The 25,514-nt window shown below is 49.6% G+C and overlaps 1 protein-coding gene across 9 annotated transcripts in view; it reads left to right on the forward strand.

Moving 5' to 3' along the window:
• The window catches only part of LOC140421308 (uncharacterized), an 834,768-nt gene that overhangs the window by 796,258 nt on the left and 12,996 nt on the right, over window positions 1-25,514 (forward strand). The window lies entirely within an intron of this gene.

Below are 25,514 nucleotides of genomic sequence, written 5' to 3' on the forward strand. Positions count from 1 at the left end.
AAATCAATGATAATTGTCATGGTTACCAATACTGAGACCAGTTTTATATTCCAGATTTATTCATTGAATGTAAATTCCACCAATTGCTATGATAGAATTTGAACCCATGTTCTGAGAGCCTGGACCTCTGGGTTACTAGTTCAGTAACAGAACCACTAAGCCAGCCGCTCCCCATCTGCTCACTAGTTTCCTATCTGTCAACACAAACAACCAGTCAGATCAAAGACAGTCAATATGCTAATGACACCTTGCACAATCTTTCCTTCAAATATGCACCCGAATTATAATAGCTTTTCAGTGGAGATACAATGGGCACGATTTAACAGGAACATTTCTAGGTGTCAATCTGGGCTGGTTTACCAGGGTGTTTCTTGCTGGCTTTTTCGGTGAGATCCACACCGGTATTTACCCACACTTAGAAATGTTTTCAGCAGGGAGGAGCTGAACTTGCTGGTGAGGCCGGCTCCTCAGAGATTGGGCTGCCTTTTTGAGAGGGTGCCCCAATCTCGAAGTGAATTTGATTGTCCACCACACCCCCACCCACAGCCAATGTCACCCCCCCCCCCCCCAACCCCGCACACATGCGCATTACCCACGGCCCTCCAAGTGAGGATACCCCACCATGGGGTTGCTGAGGACCCTCCCTTTACAGGCCGCCGCAACCCCCCCTTTCGGGTCCCCTCCCCATTTCAGGAGCACCACCCTTCACCCCCTCAACGTATAGGAGGCCGGCACTGCCACCCAGGCATCTTGGCAGTGCCAGGGTGGTGGTGCTAAGGTGCCAGCCTGGCAGTGCCAAGGGACCCGGGCACCAGAGGGAGAGCCAGGGTGCCACACTGTCCTTTCCTTGACCATCCAAGGACCTCCAAAAACATGCCTCCCCGCAATGTCATTATGCCTGGTCTACCTTTGTGTGGACCGATGTTAAACCATGGTGAGGTCTCCCAGCCCAGGCGATGGGATGATCTGGCACAGACATATATAAATGAGCCTAATGGCTCATTTTAAGATGTTATAACTGGATCCCGCCCAATGACGGCAAGATCCAGATCATGACATCTTGCGAGATCCCGTTAGATCTCGTGAGGCGTTCCTAGCGATGCAAATCCCCTGAGAGACCTCTCGCGAGATTTAACGGTGCTGTCACATCATGCAGTCCGCACAATGAGGCTGTTTGATCACGCCCGATATCTTTGGATTCCAGGATACTGTACATTCTAAAAGAAAACGTTGGCTCCCATGACACTATTTCAAGTCAAACAGTATGTTGACCTTCATAGTGAGAGGATTCGAGTACAGCAGGGATGTGTTGCTGCAATTATACAGGGCCTTGATGAAACCACACCTGGAATATTGTGGGCAGTTTTAGTCCTTATCTGAGGAAGGATGTCCTTGCTACAGAGGGAGTGCAGGGAAGATTTACCAGACTGATTCCTGGGAGGGCAGGACTGACATCAGAAGCACAAAGAGACTTTGAAGTCCTAGTTCAAGATTCTCTTCAGCTTAACGTGAAGGTTCAGTCAGCAGTTAGGAAGGCAAATGCAATATTAGCATTCATGTTGAGAGGGCTGGAATACAATAGCAGGGATGTACTGCTGAGGATGTATGAGGCTCAGGTCAACCCCATTTGGAGTATTGGGAGCAGTTTTGGGCCCCGTATCTAAGGAAGGATGTGCTGGCCTTGGAAAGGCTCCAGACGAGGTTCACAAGAATGATCCCTGGAATGAAGAACTTGGCGTATGAGGAGCCGTTGAGGACTCTGTGTCTATGTGTACTTGTTGGAGTTCAGAAGGATCTTATTGAAACTTTCAGGATACTGAGAGGCCTGGTAGAGAGGATGTGGAGAGGATGTTTCCTAGTAGGAAAAACTAGAAATATAGAAACATAGAAAATAGATTATCATAGAATTTACAGTGCAGAAGGAGGCCATTCGGCCCATCGAGTCTGCACCGGCTCTTGGAAAGAGCACCCTAACCAATGTCAACACCTCCACCTTATCCCCATAACCCAGTAACCCCACCCAACACTAAGGGCAATTTTGGACACTAAGGGCAATTTATCATGGCCAATCCACCTAACCTGCACATCTTTGGACTGTGGGAGGAAACCGGAGCACCCGGAGGAAACCCACGCACACACGGGGAGGATGTGCAGACTCTGCACAGACAGTGACCCAAGCCGGAATCGAACCTGGGACCCTGGAGCTGTGAAGCAATTGTGCTATCCACAGTGCTACCGTGCTGCCCTTAAAATAGGTGCAGGAGGAGGCCATTCGGCCCTTCGAGCCTGCACCACTATTCAATATGATCATGGCCGATTATGGCAGGGGGGTGGGCACGGGAGCAATAGGTCAGAAGGTGAGAGCATTGAGGGAGAACTAGGGAATAGGGACAGTGTGGCTCTGAGGCAGCGCAGACGGGGAGAAGTTGCTGAACACAGCGGGTCTGGTGGCCTGAAGTGCATATGTTTTAATGCAAGGAGCATTACGGGTAAGGCAGATGAACTTAGAGCTTGGATTACTACTTGGAACTATGATGTTGTTGCCATTACAGAGACCTGGTTGAGGGAAGGGCAGGATTGGCAGCTAAACGTTCCAGGATTTAGATGTTTCAGGCGGGATAGAGGGGGATGTAAAAGGGGAGGCGGAGTTGCGCTACTTGTTCAGGAGAGTATCACAGCTATACAGCGAGAGGACACCTCAGAGGGCAGTGAGGCTATATGGGTAGAGATCAGGAATAAGAAGGGTGCAGTCACAATGTTGGGGGTATACTACAGGCCTCCCAACAGCCAGCGGGAGATAGAGGAGCAGATAGGTAGACAGATTTTGGAAAAGAGTAAAAACAACAGGGTTGTGGTGATGGGAGACTTCAACTTCCCCAATATTGACTGGGACTCACTTAGTGCCAGGGGCTTAGACGGGGCAGAGTTTGTAAGGAGCATCCAGGAGGGCTTCTTAAAACAATATGTAAACAGTCCAACTAGGGAAGGGGCGGTACTGGACCTGGTATTGGGGAATGAGCCCGGCCAGGTGGTAGATGTTTCAGTAGGGGAGCATTTCGGTAACAGTGACCACAATTCAGTAAGTTTTAAAGTACTGGTGGACAAGGATAAGAGTGGTCCGAGGATGAATGTGCTAAATTGGGGGAAGGCTAATTATAACAATATTAGGCGGGAACTGAAGAACATAGATTGGGGGCGGATGTTTGAGGGCAAATCAACATCTGACATGTGGGAGGCTTTTAAGTGTCAGTTGAAAGGAATACAGGACAGGCATGTTCCTGTGAGGAAGAAAGATAAATACGGCAATTTTCGGGAACCTTGGATGACTAGTGATATTGTAGGCCTCGTCAAAAAGAAAAAGGAGGCATTTGTCAGGGCTAAAAGGCTGGGAACAGACGAAGCCTGTGTGGCATATAAGGAAAGTAGGAAGGAACTTAAGCAAGGAGTCAGGAGGGCTAGAAGGGGTCATGAAAAGGCATTGGCAAATAGGGTTAAGGAAAATCCCAAGGCTTTTTACACTTACATAAAAAGCAAGAGGGTAGCCAGGGAAAGGGTTGGCCCACTGAAGGATAGGCAAGGGAATCTATGTGTGGAGCCAGAGGAAATGGGCGAGGTACTAAATGAATACTTTGCATCAGTATTCACCAAAGAGAAGGAATTGGTAGATGTTGAGTCTGGAGAAGGGGGTGTAGATAGCCTGGGTCACATTGTGATCCAAAAAGACGAGGTGTTGGGTGTCTTAAAAAATATTAAGGTAGATAAGTCCCCAGGGCCGGATGGGATCTACCCCAGAATACTGAAGGAGGCTGGAGAGGAAATTGCTGAGGCCTTGACAGAAATCTTTGGATCCTCGCTGTCTTCAGGGGATGTCCCGGAGGACTGGAGAATAGCCAATGTTGTTCCTCTGTTTAAGAAGGGTGGCAGGGATAATCCCGGGAACTACAGGCCGGTGAGCCTTACTTCAGTGGTAGGGAAATTACTGGAGAGAATTCTTCGAGACAGGATCTACTCCCATTTGGAAGCAAATGGACGTATTAGTGAGAGGCAGCACGGTTTTGTGAAGGGGAGGTCGTGTCTCACTAACTTGATAGAGTTTTTCGAGGAGGTCACTAAGATGATTGATGCAGGTAGGGCAGTAGATGTTGTCTATATGGACTTCAGTAAGGCCTTTGACAAGGTCCCTCATGGTAGACTAGTACAAAAGGTGAAGTCACACGGGATCAGGGGTGAACTGGCAAGGTGGATACAGAACTGGCTAGGCCATAGAAGGCAGAGGGTAGCAATGGAGGGATGCTTTTCTAATTGGAGGGCTGTGACCAGTGGTGTTCCACAGGGATCAGTGCTGGGACCTTTGCTCTTTGTAGTATATATAAATGATTTGGAGGAAAATGTAACTGGTCTGATTAGTAAGTTTGCAGACGACACAAAGGTTGGTGGAATTGCGGATAGCGATGAGGACTGTCTGAGGATACAGCAGGATTTAGATTGTCTGGAGACTTGGGCGGAGAGATGGCAGATGGAGTTTAACCTGGACAAATATGAGGTAATGCATTTTGGAAGGGCTAATGCAGGTAGGGAATATACAGTGAATGGTAGAACCCTCAAGAGTATTGAAAGTCAAAGAGATCTAGGAGTACAGGTCCACAGATCACTGAAAGGGGCTACACAGGTGGAGAAGGTAGTCAAGAAGGCATACGGCATGCTTGCCTTCATTGGCCGGGGCATTGAGTATAAGAATTGGCAAGTCATGTTGCAGCTGTATAGAACCTTAGTTAGGCCACACTTGGAGTATAGTGTTCAATTCTGGTCGCCACACTACCAGAAGGATGTGGAGGCTTTAGAGAGGGTGCAGAAGAGATTTACCAGAATGTTGCCTGGTATGGAGGGCATAAGCTATGAGGAGCGGTTGAATAAACTCGGTTTGTTCTCACTGGAACGAAGGAGGTTGAGGGGCGACCTGATAGAGGTATACAAAATTATGAGGGGCATTGACAGAGTGGATAGTCAGAGGCTTTTCCCCAGGGTAGAGGGGTCAATTACTAGGGGGCATAGGTTTAAGGTGAGAGGGGCAAAGTTTAGAGTAGATGTACGAGGCAAGTTTTTTACGCAGAGGGTAGTGGGTGCCTGGAACTCACTACCGGAGGAGGTAGTGGAGGCAGGGACGATAGGGACATTTAAGGGGCATCTTGACAAATATATGAATAGGATGGGAATAGAAGGATACGGACCCAGGAAGTGTAGAAGATTGTAGTTTAGTCGGGCAGTATGGTCGGCACGGGCTTGGAGGGCCGAAGGGCCTGTTCCTGTGCTGTACATTTCTTTGTTCTTTGTTCTTTGTTATGCAAATTCAGTATCCTACTTCCGCTTTCTCTCCATATCCCTTGAGCCCTTTAGTCACAAGGGCCACGTCCATCTCCCTCTTGAATATATCCAACGAACCGGCCCCACCAGCTTTCTGTGGGAGAGAATTCCACAAGTTTACACCTCTCTGAGAGAAGATGTTCTTCCTCATCTCAGTCCTGAATAGCTTACCCCTTATTCTTAGGCTGTCCCCAACATCAGGAACATTCTTCCCGCCTCTAGCCTGTCCAGTCCCATCCGGATTTTATATGTTCTGTGAGATCACAGAGATCACAGAGACCACAGCCTCAGACTGAAGGGACGATCCTTTAAAACAGAGATGAGGAGGAATTTCTTCAGCCAGAGGGTGGTGAATCTGTGGAACTCTTTGCCGCAGAAGACTGTGGAGGCCAAATCACTGAGTGTCTTTAAGACAAAGATAGATAGGTTCTTGATTAATAAGAGGATCAGGGGTTATGGGGAGAAGGCAGGAAAATATCAGCCATGATTGAATGGCGGAGCAGACTCGATGGGCCAAATGTCCTAATTCTGCTCCTATATGTTAATTGAGGAGAGATTGAGTAGGGTTGGATTGTATTCACTGGAATTTAGAAGAATGAGGGAGAATCTCTTAGAAACCTATAAAATTCTAACAGGACTAGACAGAGAGGATGTTCCTACCTACGGGTATCCAGAAGCAGGGGTCATAGTCTAAGGATGTTGGTAACTCTTTTTCCAGCTGTTTGTTATAACCCGCAAAGGTCTTACGAGATGGGGACAACTAGCTTCCCGTGAATCTTGCAGAACACAAGCTCCCCTAAACGATGTCTAGTTGTATTGTCTATAGAGCCGGCGAGTTGAGCACTGTTGCTAATTGTGTTTCTCTTTATTTGGCTCTGAATATGGCGGTCAATATGGTTGTCTTCCTTAATTCTAATTACACTTTGCTCTAGAGTCGCCAGGTACCTTTCGATACCGCCACAAGGTTCAAACCAAATAAAGATCAAAGACTCGATACACCAGTTAGTTAGTTCAAAGTCAAATGCTGATTTATTTACACACACAGTTAAATATACTCATGCACAAATACTACAGACTAAACTATCACTACTGCTAAAGCCTATACTTAGCTTCGGGCGCCCACTCAGTCACAGGAACAATGGCCGTTCGGTTCTGAGGCTGCTGGGGTGGAACTGGTACGGGATAACAGCTAAGAGCGTCTGTCTGGTAGCGTGTGTTGACCTTGGACTTACTTGTTCTGGTGCAGCTTTTGGGCAGGTCTCTCCTCGGTGAGTGCCGGAGCCAAGAGAGCGATTCTCTCTTGGGGTATCCTTCTTATACCCAAAAGGGTCTTCCACGCTTTTGGGCGGGCCTTGAACTTGGCCCCAATTAATTGGGCCGTTTCTCGATCGTTCCTATCGATTTCCTCCAATAAAGGGGTGGGTACCCTGACAGCTGGGCGTGTCCTAGGTGGCCGTTGGCCTGCTTTGTTTTGGTCTCCTCTGGCGCCGGGGTGTCTGCCTTGGTATCGTTTACTCAAATGTTGGATTGGATTGGATTTGTTTATTGTCACGTGCACCGAGGTACTGTGGAAAGTATTTTTCTGCGAGCAGCGCAACAGATCATTAAGTACATGAGAAGAAAAGGGAATAAAAGTAAATACATAATAGGGCAACACAAGGTATACAATGTAAATACATAGACACTGGCATCGGGTGAAGCATACAGGGTGTAGTATTAATGAGGTCAGTCCATAAGAGGGTCATTTAGGAGTCTGGTGACAGTGGGGAAGAAGCTGTTTTTCAGTCTGTTCGTGCGTGTTCTCAGACTTCTGTATCTCCTGCCCGATGGAAGAAGTTGGAAGAGTGAGTAAGTCGGGTGGGAGGGGTCTTTGATTATACTGCCCGCTTTCCCCAGGCAGCGGGAGGTTAGATGGAGTCAATGGATGGGAGGCAGGTTCGTGTGATGGACTGGGCGGTGTTCACGACTCTCTGAAATTTCTTGCGGTCCTGGGCCGAGCAGTTGTCATACCAGGCTGTGATGCAGCCCGATCGGATGCTTTCTATGGTGCATCTGTAAAAGTTGGTAAGGGTTAATGTGGACATGCCGAATTTCCTTAGTTTCCTGAGGAAGTACAGGCGCAGTTGTGCTTTCTTGGTGGTAGCATCGACGTGGGTGGACCAGGACAGATTGTTGGTGATGTGCACCCCTAGGAATTTGAAACTGCTAACCATCTCCACCTCGGCCCCGTTGATGCTGACAGGTGTATGTACAGTACTTTGCTTCCTGAAGTCAATTACCAGCTCTTTAGTTTTGCTGGCATTGAGGGAGAGATTGTTGTCGCTACACCACTCCACTAGGTTCTCTAACTCCCGCCTGTATTCGGACTCGTCGTTATTCGAGATCCGGCCCACTGTGGTCGTATCGTCAGCAAACTTGTAGATGGAGTTGGAACCAAGTTTTGCCACGCAGTCGTGTGTGTACAGGGAGTAGAGTAGGGGGGCTAAGTACGCAGCCTTGCGGGGCCCCGGTGTTGAGGACTATTGTGGAGGAGGTGTTGTTGTTCATTCTTACTGATTGTGGTCTGTTGGTCAGAAAATCGAGGATCCAGTTGCAGAGTGGGGAGCCAAGTCCTAGGTTTTGGTGCTTTGATATGAGCTTGGCTGGGATTATGGTGTGGAAGGCAGAGCTGTAGTCAATAAATAGGAGTCTAATGTAGGAGTCCTTGTTTTCGAGATGCTCTATGGATGAGTGTAGGGCCAGGGAAATGGTGTCTGATGTGGACCGGTTGCAGCGGTATGTGAATTGCAGTGGATCAAGGCGTTCTGGGAGTATGGAGGTGATGCGCTTCATGATCAATCTCTCAAAGCACTTCATTACGACTGAAGTCAGGGCCACTGGTCAGTAGTCATTGAGGCACGTTGCCTGGTTCTTCTTTGGTACCGGTATGATGGTGGTCTTCTTAAAGCAGGTGGGGACCTCGGAGTGGAGTAGGGACAGGTTAAAGATGTCCGCGAATACCTCTGCCAGCTGGTCCGCGCAGGCTCTGAGTGTATGACCAGGGATCCCGTCTGGGCCCGTCGCCTTCCGAGGGTTCATTTTCAGGAAGGCCAATCTGACTTCGGAAGCTGTGATGGTGGGTATGGGTGAATTGTGGGCTGCTGGGGCACTCGACAGCGGATTGTTGGTTACCTGCTCGAACCGAGCATAGAATGCATTGGGTTCATCGGGGAGGGGTGCGCCGCTGCCAGAGATACTGTTCGGCTTCTTTGTAGCCCGTTATGTTGTTTAGTCCTTGCCACAACCGCCGAGAGTCTGTCTGTGACTCTAGCTTGGTTTGATATTCTCTCTTGGCATCACGGATGGTGTACGGAGGTCGTACCTGGATTTCTTGTATAGGTCAGGGTCGTCTGACTTGAACGCCTCAGATCTTTTGTCTTTTGTTACTCTTTTGTCCCTGGAGATGGCCCATTAGTATGCTAATGGGTCTGCAGTTTTGGTCTTGTCTGGGAGCTGCGGCTCCAATTTGCAGACAAACCCTGAACCTGCTTCTTTTCTCAGTATTGTCCATTTTCCGTGCAATCTTTGCTAAGTGTCCATTTTGTAATGGGGAAGTGGCCGTCCCAGATGGCTACAGCACCGGCAAGGCAGCCCCGATAGGAATCTACCATGTGATGTATATAATAGTTATTGTAAATAAACTAAGTTTTGGCAGTGCCCCTTAACACCCTGGCACTTCCCCCCATTACCCTGTCCTTCGACACCCTGTAATTGCCAACTAGCACTGCCCAGGAATTCCACTGCCTTGTATCTGACCACCCGGGGGCTCCAATGGCCTTTAAACCCTCCCAGCATGGTCAACACGTCTGATCTCCATTGATGGAGACCGGCAGTGATTCCCACCGGCCTCACGCTGCAGCAACAGGGGCAGTGAATCCCAGGAGACCCTGGCTAAAACGCAGACAAGTATATTTAAATGAATTCGATGCCCAGTGTGAACTCCGTTTAGGTACTCTCCCAATATTCTCCAGGAATAACGAGAGGTGCACCGGTCGCAATGCGGTGGGAGAATCGCCCCAGAGAGTATCTCAACATTATCAACAGTTAGATAGGTCTTGAAGACAAATGAAACATGTATGGGATTGTCCCATTAATGTAGAATGTGTCTGCAGTGATGCTCCAGTATTCCTATGCCATCAATTTATGTAACCAACAGTGGAGACAAACATCTTGGGCGAAATTCTCCGGAAACGGCGCGATGTCCGCCGACTGGCGCCCAAAACGGCGCAAATCAGATGGGCATCGAGCCGCCCCAAAGGTGCGTAATGCTCCGCATCTTTGGGGGCCGAGCCCCAAACTTGAGGGGCTAGGTCGGTGCCGGACGAATTTCCGCCCCGCCAGCTGGCGGAAAAGGCCTTTAGTGCCCCGCCAGCTGGCGCAGAAATGACATCTCCGGGCGGCGCATGCGCAGGAGCGTCAGCGGCCGCTAACGGCATTCCCGCGCATGCGCAGTGGAGGGAGTCTCTTCCGCCTCCGCCATGGTGGAGACCGTGGCGGAGGCGGAAGGGAAAGATTGCACCCATGGCACAGGCCCGCCCGCGGATCGGTGGGCCCCGATCGCGGGCCAGGCCACCGTGGGGGCACCCCCCCGGGGCCAGATCGCCCCGCGCCCCCCCCCAGGACCCCGGAGCCCGCCCGCGCCGCCTTGTCCCGCCGGTAAGGTAGGTGGTTTAATTTACGCCGGCGGGACAGGCATTCTAGCGGCGGGACTTCGGCCCATCCGGGCCGGAGAATCGAGCGGGGGCGCCGAATATCCAGTGGTGGAGACTTCGGCAGCCGGCGGGAGCAGGATTCACGCCAGCCCCCGGCGATTCTCCGACCTGGCGGGGGGGTTGGAGAATCTCGCCCCTTATGTTGGGAGAAAAGTGAAAATCTGTAACCTAGCCTCCATGTTTAGAATCCTTGTTCATTGATTCAGTTGTGAAGTAAAGAACCACCTTGTACCCTCTAGATCCTGATTTCACCAGTGTCAACTCTGGTAGCCAAGTATTCATTGTCTCAAGTGACCTTGCAGTTCTGGACATAGACATTGTAACCAGTCACAACATGAAGAGGCATAGTACTGTCCACGTTCCAAATCTGGCCACTTCTGGCTTCAGAAGCAGAAGTAATTTTTTTTGCCACTGGGTGATGCACCACATGACAGAACTGTTTGCTCCCTCATGACAATTGTAGTTCTTCAGCAGCTCACCAGGGATATAGGCCAGACTTCCCTGGCCATTCTCTGATCCCACTGGAAGGGCAATCCTGCCTGTGAGTTTCCCAGTGGTGCGGGGTGTCTTCAATGAGAATTGCCATTGACAGCAGTGGGAAGAGAGAATCCCACCGCCAGCGAATGGTGCACCAGCTCCCCCTGCCAAGGATCACGCGAGAGGGAGGGCAGTGGATCCTGACCGTAATTCATTACCTTTTCAATACAACCCTCCAAATGTGGAATGGGAAATGAATCCCTCTTGGTGACAAAATTCACTTTCCTGTAGACAAGACAAAGTCTCTGCATTCCATCCGGTTTTGGCACCATTGGAATAGGTGAACTCCAGCCACTCGAACTCGATTCTGCGATATAACTTTTGGGTGTGTATTCAGTTTCCTTATGCACTTGTGAGAGTTTTGCTGAATTTAACCGATGCAGATGTTGTTCTTTTGGAGCTGGTTTTCCCACATCTACATCATGTACAGCGACCTCTGTTCTCCCCACAAATACATTTGGAAGACTGCAGTAACTCTTTCAAATTGTCTCGGCTTTTTAAAATAAGCAAGTTGTCTAAATTTTTGAGTTCTTCCTCATTACCCAATTGAAGATGAGGAAAGTCACTCTCAGAATTTAATCTTTCTTTTTCTCCCGGTTCATTCCGGTACCCGGCAGCACGGTAGCACAAGTGGATAGCACTGTGGCTTCACAGCTCCAGGATCCCAGGTTCGATTCCCGGCTTGGGTCACTGTCTGCGGGAAGTCTGCACGTTCTCCCCGTGTCTGCGTGGGTTTCCTCCGGGTGCTCCGGTTTCCTCCCACAGTCCAAAGACGTGCAGGTTAGGTGGATTGGCCATAGTAAATTGCCCTAAGTGACCAAAAAAGTTAGGGGGGGGTTATTGGGTTACGGGGATAGGGTGGAAGTGAGGGCTTAAGTGGGTCGGTGCAGACTCGATGGGCCGAATGGCCTCCTTCTGCACTGTATGTTCTATGAATTACCTCTTGTTTGTCCTCATTTTCTCTGTCAAAGTATTTCTTAAGAATGTTAATGTGGCACCACCCGAGAGATTTGTGTCTATCTGGCATGCTTACCAGATAATTTACTTTGCGAAATTCGTTTTCAATTTCGTACCATGCACTAAACATAGATTTTAATGGTTCACCCAATAATTTGAATAGAATGTGCGCTTTCTCCTCTGCTGCAAAATTAAGACTCTTTACTTTCTTATCAGCCTCAGTTTCCCGTACTTCCTGTGATACTCTTAACTGCTTCTTTGCCAATTCCCATGCCCAATTCAGTCTCTCTCTGAAATAAAGACAGGATTTTCCTCCCCCTCCGCAGCGTATTCTGCAGCGGCAGAGGGAGGCTCACCAGTTGTCTGGCCAATCTTTCCATACCTTAAACCCTTTAAACAGTCTGTCCGCATGTCAGTATTAAAGTTTTCTGGCCATAAAGTGAAAGCCTTCACATCTGTAGCTTGTCAGCATGAAAATGTAAAAGATGTGAGATGTTGGAACATGGATTCCCTCTAATGTGGTGGAAAGCTTTGAAATGGGTTTTTCACCGTCAATTTCATTGCCCTTTAACCTTTTCAAGCCCGTTTGCATGTCTAGAAGCCTAAAAGCTTCGAACTGCATTTTTTACATTCAATTTCATGGACCATTGCATTTTAAAATTCTTATGATTTGCAGTTCTAGGCAGCTTCAAAGGAGGGATTGCCGTTGTTTGTTTATATAGCTCTGCAGGGGTCCTTTAACTCTGAGGAGCAGCTGTTTTTCTAACTGCACTGGTTTTAAACAGGCTGTCTCTTTGTTCTGAACCTATCAGAGAGATTAGGTCCCGCCACCTTCAGGTCCACAGAAAACCCCGATCCTTGGTAAAAACAATTTGAAGTGCCAAGCAAGAAACACTCCAGTTTTCTCGCTGGCGGCAACACTTAGTCTTCAATCAGAAGAATCGTGGCCAACATCTTTGCAGAGACGCTGAATGTTGGGGCTAAATTTCAACTGGAAGAAAATAGGTGATTTGAGTCTGGTGGAATAAGTGTCAGACATCTGGGGCAGGATTCTCCGTTTCAGCAGTTAAGTGCCAGCTGAAACGGAGAATTCGTGGGCGTTTACGACGCCAAAATTGGCGGCAAACCCTCACCGATTCCGGGACCGGTGAGGGGCTAGCAGCGGTGCCGGGTGAGAAACTCCCGGCTCCCGCAGTGAGAGTGGCCGTATCCATGGTTGCGCATGCATGCTGTGATGACTTGCAGCAGTCGTGTCATACAACATGGCACCGGCCATGTGCAGACCCGACGCACCATCCGTAACACCCCTGGCCGCCTCCTGGCCATCCCCCACCAGTCCCCCCAGCACTCGTGGAAGCTCCCCCCGGCCAGCGGCATGGATCCCAGCCGTGTGTGACGGTGCTGGACTCATTTCGTAGCCACCACGCCGGGTTCCTGACCACTCAGACCACACGTCAACCGCGTGGTCGGGAACTCAGCCCATCGGGGGCGGAGCATCGTGGGAGGGCCTTCCGACGACATGCCAACCCCATTGCAACGGCAGGCGCCGCGCAATGCGATTACCTTTCCAAAGGGGCAGAGCGTGGATGACCAGCATCAAACCAGCACCGGCCCCAATTTGGGCGTCGGAATGGATTCTCCGCCCGATCACCGATTACGATATTGGCATCGGGCAACGGAGAATCCCGCCCCTGTTTTCTGACTCAAACCCTTCTCCTGCCTCTTCAGCAGTAACTGAGGCCAGAAGCTGGCAGGCGAGAAATCCCAACCAAGGAAGTCAGCTAGAACAGTGATTGTGATGAGGCAAAACTCATTGCTATTGTACTTTGAACTTAAGCAGTGTTGCCTAGGTTTCCCAAGTATCATTACGGTAGGTTGGCATTATTTTTTAAATAATTCATGGAATGTGGATGTCATTTGTCACCCTTCCCTAATTGCTCTTTGTCTAATTACTGAGCTGCTTGCTTGTCAGAATTATTATGGAGCAGAAGCAGGCCAATCGGGCCATCATGTGTCCATCGCTGGCCGGCCAGAATTCATTATCTTGAACTGAGTGGCTTGCTCGGCACTTTAAGAGGCAACCATATTTCTGTGGATCTGGAGCCACATGTAGGCCAGACCAAGTAAGAGTGGCAGATTTCACTGAAGGGAACCAGATAGGCTTTAACAACAATTGACAATGGTTTCACAGTCATTATTAGATATGGGTCCCTGGAGCATTATTCTTGGTCCGTGGCTTATTAGTCCAGTGGCAACACAACGATGCCCTGGCCTCCCAAATGAACATTATGACTTAGTGCCACCCCCCTGCCTTTTCCCCATACCCTTGCACGTTTTTTCTATTCAAATAATCATCTAATGCCTTCTTGAATGCCCCCATTAAACATTCCGGGTAATGCATTCCAGACTCGAACCACTCGCTCTTCAAAAAGATTTTTTTCTCACATCACATCTGCTTCTTTGCAAATCGCTTAAATTTGTGCCCTCTCATTCAGATCCTTTTATGAGCAGGAACTGTTCATCCAATTACTCTGTTCTTCCCCCTCATGATTTTGAACATCTCTATTAAACCTCCTGCTGGCTTTCTGCTCTCCAAGAATGAACAGACCAAACCTCTCCAAACTAACCTCACAACTGAAGTTTCTCATTCCTGGAACCATTCATAAAAATACCTTGTGAACTCTCTCCTCCTTGGCACCTAAAAATGTACATAGTACTTCAGCTGAGGTTTAACGAGTGTCTTCTGTAAATTCAGCATAACCTCCTTGCTCTTGTACTCCATGCCCCTAATAATAAAGATGATGTGGATTTGCCGGCGTTGGACTGGGGTGAGCACAGTAAGGCGTCTTACAAAACTGGCTTAAAGTCCAACAGGTTTGTTTCAAATCACTAGCTTTCGGAGCACTGCTCCTTCCTCAGGTGAATGAAGAGGTAGGTCCCAGAAACATTTATATAGACAAAGTCAAAGACGAAAGACGATACTTTGATTGCGAGCATTTGCAGGTAATTAAGTCTTTACAGATCCAGAGATAGGGGTAACCCCAGGTTAAAGAGGTGTGAATTGTCTCAAGCCAAGACAGTTGGTAGGATTTTGCAAGCCCAGGCCATCCGTTGTCGCAGCGTCTGCAAGGTCTCGCCAATGTACCACGCTTTGGGACATCCTTTCCTGCAGCGTATGAGGTAGGCAACGTTGGCCGAGTCGCACGAGTATGTACCGCGTACCTGGTGGGTGGTGTTCTCACGTGTAATAGTGGTATCCATGTCAATGATCTGGCACGTCTTGCAGAGATTGCCATGGCAGGGTTGTGTGGTGTCGTGGTCACTGTTCTGAAGACTGGGTAGTTTGCTGCAAACAATGGTTTGTTTGAGGTTGCGCGGTTGTTTGAAGGCAAGTAGTGGGGGTGTGGGGCTGACATTGGCAAGATGTTTGTCTTCATCGATGACATGTTGAAGGCTGCGAAGAAGATGTCGTAGTTTCTCCGCTCCGGGGAAGTACTGGACGCCGAAGGGTATTCTGTCGGTTATGTGCCGTGTTTGTCTTCTGAAGAGGTCGGTGCGACTTTTTGCTGTGGAGCATTGGAACTGTCGATTTATACACCAGATACATCGATGACATTTGTTTCCTTTGGACCCACGGCGAAGAATCACTGTAACGACAAAACAATGACATCAATAACTTCCATCTTACCATCAGACTCACCATGGTCTCCTCTCCAAAATCGGTTGCATTCTTTGACACACTCACCTCCATCAAGGACGGTCACCTCAGCACTTCGCTTTACCGCAAGCCCACGGATAACCTCACGATGCTCCACTTCTCCAGCTTCCACCCTAAACACATTAAAGAAGCCATCCCCTATGGACAAGCCCTCCGTATACACAGGATCTGCTCAGACGAGGAGGAGCGTAACAGACATCTACAGACGCTGAAAGATGCTCTCGTGTGTACGGGATATGGCACTCGACTCATCTATCGACCGTTCCAACGTGCCACAGCAAAACACCGCACCGATCTCCTCAGAAAACAGGCACGGGACACAACCGACTGAGTACCCTTCGTCGTTTAGTCAGATCTCTGTTAAAGACACATCATATTTCCACATTGTAATCCGTACCTCTAATACCCCAATTTTATTCACAAACATGCACAGTAACCCTGATTTAGACGTCATTACTATCTCCCTTCGACCAACTGGAATGGGCTGGTTTAGCACAGTGGGCTAAAAAGCTGGCTTGTAATACAGAACAATGCCAGCAGCGCGGGTTCAATTCCCGTACCAGCCTCCCCAAACAGGCGCCGGAGTGTGGCGACTAGGGTCTTTTCACAGTAACTTCATTGAAGCCTGCTTGTGACAATAAGCGATTATTATTATTATTACTTCCCCTATTAACTTACTATTCTCTATGCGAGTGCCAACCCAGTATTGTGTGTGTCCAGGTATTCCTCTCTAATACCTCCTGTTGTTTCCCACACCTCGGGCGAAATTCTCCGGTATCGGCGCGATGTCCGCCGACCGGCGCAAAAAGGGCGCAAATCAGTCGGGCATCGCACCGCCCCAAAGGTGCGTAAACCTCCGCATCTTGGGGGGCCGAGCCCCAACCTTGAGGGGCTAGGCCCGCGCCGGACTAATTTCCGCCCCGCCAGCTGGCGGAAAAGGCCTTTGGTGCCCCGCCAGCTGGCGCGGAAATGACATCTCCAGGCGGCGCATGCGCGGGAGCGTTAGCGGCAGCACACGGCATCCCTGCGCATGCGCAGTGGAGGGAGTCTCTTCCGCCTCCGCCATGGTGGAGACCGTGGCGAAGGCGGAAGGAAAAGAGTGCCCCCACGGCACAGGCCCGCCCGCGGATTGGTGGGCCCCGATCGCGGGCCAGGCCACCATGGGGGCACCCCCCCGGGGCCAGATCACCCCGCGCACCCCCCCAGGACCCCGGAGCCCGCACGCGCTGCCTTGTCCCGCCGGTAAGGTAGGTGGTTTAATCCACACCGGCGGGACAGGCATCCTAGCAGTGGGACTTTGGCCCATCCGGGCCGGAGAATCGCGGGGGGGGGGGGCCGCCAACCGGTGCGGCGCGATTCCCGCCCCCGCCGAATCTCCGGTGCCGGAGAATTCAGCGACCGGTGGGGGGCGGGATTCACGCCAGCCCCCGGCGATTCTCCAACCCGGCGGGGGGTCGGAGAATCTCGCCCCTCTGCTGAGTTAAGTAAAAGCCTTCATGACATGAGTAGAAAAACACCCATAAACAACCTGTAGTACCTTGTAAGACTGGGTAACACCAAGTAGATTAACAAATAAATGGTTAAGTAACTATTACAGAGAGTGAGGTAAAGGCTGCCTCACATCACACTTCCAAACTCCTAACTGGCAAGGAAACCCGCGCTCAGTCCTAGGATTTGCATGCTCTGGCCCGATTGGCCGGACTGGTCACATGACCCTCTGAGCACCCGCTCCTTAAAGGGGCATGCAGCCAGATCCCTCCCTTTTTAAGATCCGGATTAACTTTTCAATAACAATGGAACTATTTACAATGTTACTCAACAAATGGATCTCAACCCGGTCCCTCTATAAGGTAATTGGGTCTGGGGACTTCCCGATCCTTTAGGAGCATTGTAATTCATTAGTGGTTGCTCCAGCAATGGAGCTAACTTCAGGTTGAACCTCAATGGATTGATTTCTCGACTTGCGAAGGTGCATCAGTGCAGATAACATCTCCACTTCCCACTGGAACACTACTTGACTGTACCTTGAGGTAACTCACTACACGACTACTTTCATCCCTAGTGTTACGGCACCCTGGACTAGTGAGAGTCTATTCCAGCCTCACAGGCCCCCCGAGTCCCAACACAAGTGAATTAAACAATAATTTGTATAAAAATTCCTGAAATCTGTGACCCTTGGCTGCCCAATAATTTACAGCCACCAGGTTTGTAAGCTGAAACATAATGGCTGTTCATTAATAACAGAAATAAAATATGGACACACAAGACAGACAAACACAGAGGGGTGGAAAGGGGTGAAATAATAAGGATTAAGGTTAAAAAAAAAGTGCTTGCTTTTGATGTTGACCTCTACGCAGCAGGCTGTCCTCCAGCATGCTCATTGATCAAAGCCACTGGTGTACAGTTGATGTTCTTCTTGCAGCAACAGTCGTTCAGTGCTCACAGGCAGTAGGATTTTTTTCTGGAACTTTACCCTTTATTAAACTGGGCTTTCAACTTAAAGGTCCACCTGTGAGTCTACTCTCTTAAGACACTTTGGCTGACCTCAAGCCCAGCTTCCAGCCCAAGTTTTAATCTCATTCCAGCCTTACTGGAGAGGGAGAAGAGTACTTCCACTGGATTTTTAGAGACATTTCACAATATCAGAGAGAGAAAATCAGAGATTCCTCTCCCAGCTTCTGTACCGAAAGCAAAACTAAAGCAACCCAGCCTTACCGGGGAAAGAGAAACATTGCAGAGCATTTTGGTAACAGTGAACACAACTCCCTGATCTTTACCGTAGTCATGGAGAGGGAAATAAACAGACAGTATGGGAAGGTATTTAATTGGGGAGGGGAAATTATACTGCTATTAGACAGGAGTTGAGGAGCATAAAGTGGGAACAGTTGTTCTTGGGGAAATGCACAACAGTAATGTGGGGATTGTTCAAGGAACACTTGCTGCGAGTGCTGGATAGTTTTGTCCCACTGAGAGGAGGAAGGAATGGTAAGGTGAAGGAGCCTTGGATGACAAGAGAAGCGGAGCTTCTAGTCAAGAGGAAGAAGGAAGCTTAGGTAAGGTTGAGGAAGCAAGGATCTGGCACGGCTCTAGAGGGTTAAAAGGTAGCCAGGAAGGAACTCAAAAATGGACTTAGGAGAGCTAGAAGGGGGCATGAAAAAGCCCTGGCGGCAAGGATTAGGGAAATCTGCACAGCGTTCTACACTTCTGTGAGAAATAAGAGGATGATCAGAGTGAGAGTAGGGCCGATCAGGGATAGTGGAGGGAACTTGTGCCGAGAGTCTGAGGAGATGGGGGAGGCCGTAAATGAATATTTTGCTTCAGTATTCACTAGAGAGAGGACCTTGTTGCTCATAACAACGTGCACCAGGTTAATAGACTCGAACAGGTTGATATTAAGGAGGATGTGCTGGAAATTTTGAAAAGCATCAGGATAGATAAGTCCCCTGGGCCTGATGGGATATACCCAAGGTTACTACGGAAAGCGAGGGAGGAGATTTCTGCGCTGTTGGCGATGATCTTTGCGCCTCACTCTCCACTGGAGTAGTACCGGATGATTGGAAGGAGGCGAATGTTCCTCTGTTCAATAAAGGGAATAGGGAAATCCCTGGGAATTACAGACCCATCAGTCTTACACCTGTGGTGAGTAAAATATTGGAAAGGATTCTGAGAGATAGGATTTATGATTATTTAGAAAAACATAGTTTGATTAAAGATCATCAGCATGGCTTTGTGAGGGGCAGGTCATGCCTCACAAGCCTCATTGAATTCATTGAGAATGTGATGAGACACATTAATGAAGGTCGGGCAGTTGATGTGGTGTATATGGATTTCAGTAAGGCATTTGATAAGGTTCCCCATGGTAGGCTCATTCAGAAAGTTAGGGGGCATGGGATACAGGGAAATTTGGCTGTCTGGATACAGAATTCGCTGGAAGAAGACAGAGACTGGTATTGGATGGAAAGTATTCCACCTGGAGGTCAGTGACCAGTGGTGTCCCGCAGGGATCTGTTCTGGGAACTCTGCTCTTTGTGGTTTTTATAAATGACTTGGATGAAGAAGTGGAAGGGTGGGTGAGTAAGTTTGCCGATGACACAAAGGTTGGGGGGAGTTGTAGATAGTGTCGAGGGCTGTTGCAGGTCACAACAGGACATTGATAGGATGCTTAGCTGGGCTGAGAAGTGGCAGATGGCGTTCAACCTGAATAAATGATTCATTTTGGAAGGTTGAATTTGAATGCTGAATACAGGGTTAAAGGCAGGATTCTTGGAAGTGTGGAGGAACAGAGGGATCTTGGGGTCCACATACATAGATCCCTGAAAGTTGCCACCCAGGTTGATAGGGTTGTTAAGAAGGCGTATGGTGTGTTGGCTTTCATTAACAGGGGGATTGAGTTTAAGAGCCGTGAGGTTTTGCTGCAGCTTTATAAAACTCTAGTTAGACCACACTTGGAATATTGTGCCCAGTTCTGGTCGCCTCATTATAGGAAGGATGTGGATGCTTTGGAGAGGGTGCAGAGGAGTTTTACCAGGATGCTGCCTGGACTGGAGGGCATGTCTTATGAAGAAAGGTTGAGGAAGCTAGGGCTTTTCTCACTGGAGCGAAGAAGGAAGAGAGGTGACTTGATAGAGGTGTACAAGGTGATGAGAGACATGGATAGAGTGGATAGCCAGAGACTTTTCCCCAGGGCGGAAATGGCTGTCACGAGGGGACATAATTTTAAGGTGATTGGAGGAAGGTATAGGGGGATGTCAGAGGCAGGTCCTTTACACAGAGAGTGGTGGGTGTGTGGAATGCACTGCCAGCAGAGGTGGTGGAGTCAGAGTCATTAGGGACGTTTAAGCGACTCTTGGACAGGCACATGGACAGCAGTAAATTGAAGGGGTGTAGGTTAGGTTGATCTTAGATTAGGATAAGTGGTCGGCACAACATCGTGGGCCGAAGGGCCTGTACTGTGCTGTACTGTTCTATGTTCTAAATCAGAACCAATCACACTGGTTATCGTCAAAACCCAGCATTTAGAGCCAGTTCATTGGCTGCCGGCCAAGTCAGTCAAAGTGAGTCATCACTGATCTGTCCCGCTTGAATTAAAGGTAAAGCCTGCATTAAAGGCACAGGCTCATTAATCATCCATGGATGAAAATTGTAATTGCAAACAGAATTGAAATGGGACAGACGAGGAACAAACAGGGTTTAAACAGGAGGATCCTTACAATGGCAACATCACTGACAGGCAGCCGAGGGGCATTCTGCCCCACTGGTTCTGTGCGCGATTCTCTTCTCAAATGAGCCAGGTGCTTCTTCACCCTTTTACCTTGGACACCTATTTCATCCAATTCGGACCAGCAACAAAGGGTGTCCACCTCAAACGTTCTCTCATTTTTGGTGGGTCCTGCTGCTCCGCCTGCGCCTCCAAACTCCCCACCAAATTTTGGAATACAAGATCCAAACTTGTTCTAATACATCTTCCATTAGTAAGTCGGCAGGCTGCTGTGAGAAGCAGAGGAGGAAATTACAGGGGCTCTGACTCAAATTTTTAACTCCTCTCTGGCCACAGAGAACTGTAGGATGGCTAATGTGGTTCCACTTTTCAAGAAGGGTGGTAGAGATAAGCTAGGGAATTACAGAGCAGTGAGTCTCACATCGGTGGCAGGGAAACTATTGGAGAAAATTCTGAGGGAGAGAATCAATCTCCACTTGGGCAGGGAAGGTGTGATCAGTGACAGTCAGCATGGCTTTGTCAGAGGGAGGTCATGCCGAACAAATTTGATTGAATTTTTCGAGGAGGTGACCAGGTGTGTAGGTGAGGGTAGTGCAGTTGATGGATTTCAGCAAAGCTTTTGACAAGGTCCCATATGATAGACTGATAAAGAAGGTAAAGCACATGGGATCCAGGGTAATGTGACAAGTTAGATCCCAAACTGGCTTTGTGATAGGAGGCAGAGGGTGGTGGTGGAAGGTTGTTTGCGACTGGAGGCCGTGTCCAGTGGCCCACCACAGGGAGCAGTGCTGGGTCCCTTATTGTTTATGATATTTTTAAACAATATAGAAGAAAATGTGGGGAGGGATGAAAAGTATGTTTGCAGATGATACGAAGTTTGGCCGGGTGGTTCACAGTGAAGAAGAAGGTTATAGGATGAAATAGAAGGATTGGTCAGATGGGCAGATCAGTGGCAGATGGAATTTAACCCTGAAAAGTGTGAGGTGATGCAGTTTGGAAGGAGCAACCTGACAAGGGAGCATTCAATCAATGGCAGGACACGAGGAAACTCAGAAGTACAGAGTGTTCTTGGCTTGCTAGTTTACAGATCCCAGAAGGTGACAGATCAATAGGGTAGTTAAGGCATAGGGGCCACTTGCTTTTATCAGTCATGGCAGCGAGGTTGGACCTGTACAAAACTTTGATTTGGCCATAGCTGGAGTGCTGTGTTCGGTTCTGGTCACCTCACTATAGGAAGGATGTTGTGATTGTCCTCGAGAGGTGGCAGAGGAGATTCATCGGGATGTTGCCTGGGAGGGAACATTTTTGCTATGAAGAGAGGCTGGATAAGCTCGGGTTGATTCTTTTGGAGCAGAGAAGACTGAGGCGAGACCTGGGGCGGGATTCTCCGACCCCCCCAAGCCGGGTCAGAGAATCGCCGGGGGCTGGCGTGAATCCCGCCCCCGCCGGTTACCGAATTCTCCGGCACCGGATATTCGGCGGGGGCGAGAATCGCGCCGCGCCGGTCGGCGGGCCCCACCCGCCGATTCTCCGGCCTGCGATGGGCCGAAGTCCCGCTGCTGTCATGCCAGTCCCGCCGGCAAGAATCAAACCACCTCTCTTACCGGGGGGACTAGGCGGCGCGGGGGGGCTCCGGGGACCTGGGGTGGGCGCGGGGCAATCTGGCCCCGGAGGGTGCCCCCATGGTGGCCTGGCCTGCAATCGGGGCCCACCGATCCGCGGGCGGGTCTGTGCCGTGGGGGCACTCTTTTCCCTCTGCCTCGGCCACAGCCTCCGCGATGCCCGACGCAAGGAAACCCCCCCGCGCATGCGCGGGGATGACGTCAGCAGCCGCTGATGCTCCCGCGCATGCGCAGACTTCCGCCGGCTGGCGAAGTCCTTTCGGTCCAGGCTGGCATGGCGCCAAATGCCTTTCCCGCTGACAGGCGGCGCGCAGACCACTCCGGCGTAGGCCTAGCCCCTCAAGGTGAGGGCTTGGCCCCTAAAGGTGCGGAGAAATCCGCACCTTTGGGGCGGCCCGACGCCGGAGTGGTTCCCGCCACTCCATCCCGCCGGAACCCCCCGCCCTGCCGGGTAGGGGAGAATCCCGGCCCTGATTCAGGTGTATACGATTATGAAGGGCATGGACAGGGTGGAGAGAAATCAGCTGTTCCACTTAGTTGAAGGGTCAATAACAAAGGGTCATAATTTTAAGGTGAAAGGCAGAAAGTATAGAGAGAATTTGAAGAAAAGAAATTTCTTTAGAGGGTGGTGGGAATCTGGAATTCTCTGCCTGGGAGGGTAGTTGAGGCAGGAAACCTCACAATCTGTAAAAGGTACTTGGATGAGCAGCTGGAATGTCATCACATTCAATGCTGGAGGTCAAGTGCTGGGAATTGGCTTAGTGTAGATTAGTCATTTTTTTTTGTCATTGCAGGCTTGATCTGCAGAAAGTGCACCCAACTGGAGCTCCTCACAGACCGCATGGTTCGGTTGGAGCAGCAATTGGATGCACTTAGGAGCATGCAGGTGGCGGAAAGCGTCATAGATCGCAGTTATGTAAATGTGGTCACACCCAAGGTGCAGGCAGAGAAATGGGTGACCACCAGAAAGGGCAGGCAGTCAGTGCAGGAATCCCCTGTGGTTGTCCCCCTCTCGAACAGGTATACCACTTTGGATACTGTCGGGGGGGATAGCCTATCAGGGGAAAACAGCAGCAGCCAGAGCAGTGGCACCACGGCTGGCTCTGATGTTCAGAAGGGAGGGTCAAAGCGCAGAAGAGTAATAGTAATAGGGGACTCTATAGTCAGGGGCACAGAAGGCGCTTCTGTGGACGTGAAAGAGACTCCAGGATGGTATGTTGCCTCCCTGGTGCCAGGGTCCAGGATGTCTCCGAACGGGTAGAGGGAATCCTGAAGGGGGAGGGCAAACAGGCAGAGGTCGTTGTACATATTGGTACTAACGACATAGGCAGGAAGGGGCATGAGGTCCTGCAGCAGGAGTTCAGGGAGCTAGGCAGAAAGTTAAAAGACAGGACCTCGAGGGTTGTAATCTCGGGATTACTCCCTGTGCCACGTGCCAGTGAGGCTAGAAATAGGAAGATAGAGCAGATAAACACGTGGCTAAACCGCTGGTGTAGGAGGGAGGGTTTCCATTATCTGGACCACTGGGAGCTCTTCCGGGGCAGGTGTGACCTGTATAAGAAGGACGGGTTGCATCTAAACCGGAGAGGCATAAATATCCTGGCCGCGAGGTTTGCTAGTGTCACACGGGAGGGTTTAAACTAGTATGGCAGGGGGGTGGGCATGGGAGCAATAGGTCAGAAGGTGAGAGCATTGAGGGAGAACTAGGGAATAGGGACAGTGTGGCTCTGAGGCAGAGCAGATGGGGAGAAGCTGCTGAACACAGCGGGTCTGGTGGCCTGAAGTGCATATGTTTTAATGCAAGGAGCATTACGGGTAAGGCAGATGAACTTAGAGCTTGGATTAGTACTTGGAACTATGATGTTGTTGCCATTACAGAGACCTGGTTGAGGGAAGGGCAGGATTGGCAGCTAAACGTTCCAGGATTTAGATGTTTCAGGCGGGATAGAGGGGGATGTAAAAGGGGAGGCGGAGTTGCGCTACTTGTTCGGGAGAATATCACAGCTGTACTGCGAGAGGACACCTCAGAGGGCAGTGAGGCTATATGGGTAGAGATCAAGAATAAGAAGGGTGCAGTCACAATGTTGGGGGTATTCTACAGGCCTCCCAACAGCCAGCGGGAGATAGAGGAGCAGATAGGTAGACATTTTGGAAAAGAGTAAAAACAACAGGGTTGTGGTGATGGGAGACTTCAACTTCCCCAATATTGACTGGGACTCACTTAGTGCCAGGGGCTTAGACGGGGCGGAGTTTGTAAGGAGCATCCAGGAGGGCTTCTTAAAACAATATGTAGACAGTCCAACTAGGGAAGGGGCGGTACTGGACCTGGTATTGGGGAATGAGCCCGGCCAGGTGGTAGATGTTTCAGTCGGGGAGCATTTCGGTAACAGTGACCACAATTCAGTAAGTTTTAAAGTACTGGTGGACAAGGCTAAGAGTGGTCCGAGGATGAATGTGCTAAATTGGGGGAAGGCTAATTATAACAATATTAGGCGGGAACTGAAGAACATAGATTGGGGGCGGATGTTTGAGGGCAAATCAACATCTGACATGTGGGAGGCTTTCAAGTGGCAGTTGAAAGGAATACAGGACCGGCATGTTCCTGTGAGGAAGAAAGATAAATACGGCAATTTTCGGGAACCTTGGATGACTAGTGATATTGTAGGCCTCGTCAAAAAGAAAAAGGAGGCATTTGTCAGGGCTAAAAGGCTGGGAACAGACGAAGCCTGCGTGGAATATAAGGAAAGTAGGAAGGAACTTAAGCAAGGAGTCAGGAGGGCTAGAAGGGGTCACGAAAAGTCATTGGCAAATAGGGTTAAGGAAAATCCCAAGGCTTTTTACACGTACATAAAAAGCAAGAGGGTAGCCAGGGAAAGGGTTGGCCCACTGAAGGATAGGCAAGGGAATCTATGTGTGGAGCCAGAGGAAATGGGCGAGGTACTAAATGAATACTTTGCATCAGTATTCACCAAAGAGAAGGAATTGGTAGATGTTGAGTCTGGAGAAGGGGGTGTAGATAGCCTGGGTCACATTGTGTTCCAAAAAGACGAGGTGTTGGGTGTCTTAAAAAATATTAAGGTAGATAAGTCCCCAGGGCCTGATGGGATCTACCCCAGAATACTGAAGGAGGCTGGAGAGGAAATTGCTGAGGCCTTGACAGAAATCTTTGGACCCTCGCTGTCTTCAGGGGATGTCCCGGAGGACTGGAGAATAGCCAATGTTGTTCCTCTGTTTAAGAAGGGTAGCAAGGATAATCCCGGGAACTACAGGCCAGTGAGCCTTACTTCAGTGGTAGGGAAATTACTGGAGAGAATTCTTCGAGACAGGATCTACTCCCATTTGGAAGCAAA

Source organism: Scyliorhinus torazame, chromosome 5 (assembly GCF_047496885.1).
Source record: "Scyliorhinus torazame isolate Kashiwa2021f chromosome 5, sScyTor2.1, whole genome shotgun sequence".
In the NCBI taxonomy this organism is placed as follows: domain Eukaryota; kingdom Metazoa; phylum Chordata; class Chondrichthyes; order Carcharhiniformes; family Scyliorhinidae; genus Scyliorhinus; species Scyliorhinus torazame.